A 3116-nucleotide genomic window follows, 5' to 3' on the forward strand; every position below is an offset into this window, starting at 1 on the left:
TCACGTGATCACACACACCACAAACCAGTCTACTGTTTACCGTTAGATAATTAAGACAACACTCGTTCACACCCTGCAGTGGTAATTCGCTTGTGACGTCATACGTTTCTCAGTAATCACTCGGAGCGGTTTCTGTGAACTCGACCACGGTCCGTGTCCCGGTCCGGATCCCCATCTGGTTAATATATTTTGTGTCGTCGCGAACAGTTTTTTTTTATAACTGCTTTCAGGAATCTATTTCTGATATTGATTCGGTAAACAACAGACTGAGAACTGGTTTATTCAATCAATACCTGACAATAAACCGACGTGCTAACTTCAAACATAACCCTGTTCAACAATATCCTGTTTAAAACGCTGGACTCAAATTTCACCGTGGGATTGGGTTCTGAGCTGTGAGATTGGGTTCAGTACTGCGGAACCGAGTCATGAACTGCGGAACCGAGTCATGAACTGCGGAACTGGGTTCAGAACTGTGGAACTGGGTTCGGAACTGTGGAACTGGGTTCGGAACTGTGGAACTGGGTTCAGAACTGTAAAACTGTTTTTAGGCTCATTTCAGATTTATTTCCAGTCAAATCTGACATTTTTCAAAAGAGATTCATGACAAGATCCTCGTATTTGAAATAAGCTTTTAAAACCTCTATTTTTATCTTCAGATTGTGATCAACAGAAATAGGAAGAGTTTGTTAACAACTGCTGCGAGTCCGCGCTGGATCAAACTGGAGATCTCCTCACACGTAACCTGCACTGACGGCTCTACGTGCCGATTGTCTAACGTTATAACGCTGCCACGTCATATTTTATCTAACGTTTTGATCGCTATAGAACGTCTTTAGTAACGTTACCGACGAAGCCTATCCTACAGCAATTTCCGAACGCCGCGAAACGTCCGTGTAAAACGTTGATCAAACGTATCAACGCTAGCTATCAGCGTATCTTTCGATTGAACTAATCATTCCGTCAACACCGACGGCGTAACGCAACGTTGACGAGTCTTACGTTGATGCCAGATAACCGTTTTGTATCGGGTCGAACGCTAGCGATTGTTTGCGCCGCTGCGACGGAAATCCGCCGAACTCTTACCATTTACTCGCGCGATGATATTTTTAGAGAACGAAGCGATAATCAATATCTTCAGGTCTCTTAAAACGCTATCGATCAACGTTTACGTAACGCTTAACGTTGGATATAAAGAGATGAAGCGTTTGGCGTAAAATACGTCGCAAATCAAGCGTTTTGTACTGACGCCACCGCAACTACGTACGTACGATATCCGAGACGTTGACGGCGTTTTACGTCAATGTCTACAAAACTAGCGTTTTGGATGTTTGCGTTGAGATACGTTTATCTCTCGTTGACTGATATATAAGGTAATGTCGGTAAATTGCGTACGTTATTATTAACGTAAAGAACGGAGTGGATTCGATCTCTGAAGACACTCGCGGAAAGTAACGACGCGCGCACTTCACCTCAGGACAGCTTAAACCCGTCCGCCCTCTCCGCCGCCGCCCTCTCCGCCGCCGCCGCCGCCGCCGCCGCCACCGTGTTCACGTGTGAACCGACAAATAAAACGTCTGTTTGTTTTTGTGCTGAACTAATTTAAAGTTCTCTACGCCTTAAAGGGCTGAAATCTGAACGGTAAAAATAATTGAAATAGTTTCATATCTGCAAAGAAACGCCAGGGAGAGAGAGAGAGAGAAGGAGAGAGAGACAGAGAGAGAGAGACAGAGAGAGGGAGAGAGAGTTGTTATATTTAGGTGGTGTAACTAGTGAATGACTGATGGAACCACCTCGGGTTGTTATGTGATAGTTTAATGAATTGATACCGCAGGACTGACTGACTGTAATACCAGCTCGCTGTCTGTTCGTCTATTAACCAGAAACATTGTTTCATTTCGCGGTTTTTGTGAACATTATTACCAGCTAAAAGGAGCTTTTTATTCTACTAAATAGAATTCTATATGTTGACCTTGAGATGAATCTCGGAGACTCGATTAAACCTTTGAGAATTTCACGTAACCGCGAAACTCGTTTTTACGGTGGATATTTTCTAACGATCCGAAGATAAATGAAGAATTGGAAATATAAAATTTATTCGATTAGAATAGTGTGGAGAACATCCGGTGCATCTCGGAGACTAGAATAACGATAGATTTCGTCGCGAATCGAAATTTTCGAAAAATAGGAGAACAAAATAAAGAAGGCCGCAATCATGGATTATGACTCTGTGTCTAGTTATAACGGTTCACTAATCGACCCTACTCCATTTTATCCCCCTGTGAACACCAGTGATGAACTATTCAAATTATGGACGTTAAAATATGAATTCCCGAATTTCACATTCACGCAAAACATGCTGTCTTTACTTTATAACAGAACTCTGAACCATCAGCGATGTCTGGTTGATTTCTGGTCAAAGCCATACCCAACCGGTGAGTAATGCTTTCTATTATTCATATATATATATATATATATATAACTATGTTTATAAGTGGTTCATTTTCGCTCCACCAGGGGGTGTTAGTAGTAAGCGTTTTTGTTTCGTCGTCCGTAAAAAGATTTACAAAATTATTTATTTTGACTCCGCTAATGGCCATAAGAATTGAAAAATGGCGTAATTGATGATTTTACGTCACCAGGGGGCGTTAGTGGTGATATTTCACGTTGAATCTCGTAGTAGAATAGTATAGTATTTGGTGGTGGCCTGGTCGGTCGGTTTAACTGACTCTATATTGTGTTACTGTCTGGCGGCATGTTTAACAAACACTCATTCATTACACATTATTATCTACTGTTTTAATTTGTTTGTTCTGATGATTTATGTCAAAACATTTCATTCATCCCCGCAAACATCGAGAGGAGAGAGAGGGGAGAGGAGAGAGGGGAGAGAGGAGAGAGGGAAGAGAGCAGAGAGAGGGGAGAGAGGAGCGAGAGAGGGGAGAGAGCAAAGAGAAGGGAGAGAGGAGTGAGAGAGAGAGGGAAGAGAGAGAGGAGGGAGAGAGGGAGAGGAGAGAGGAGAGAGAGAGGGAGAGGAGGGAGAGGAGGGAGAGAGGGAAAGAGGAGAGAGAGGAGGGAGGGAAGAGAGGGGTCTGCGAGCCGGTTTCGACCGCTAT

The sequence above is a fragment of the Tubulanus polymorphus genome, chromosome 10 (genome assembly GCF_964204645.1).
Source record: "Tubulanus polymorphus chromosome 10, tnTubPoly1.2, whole genome shotgun sequence".
Lineage (NCBI taxonomy): Eukaryota > Metazoa > Nemertea > Palaeonemertea > Tubulaniformes > Tubulanidae > Tubulanus > Tubulanus polymorphus.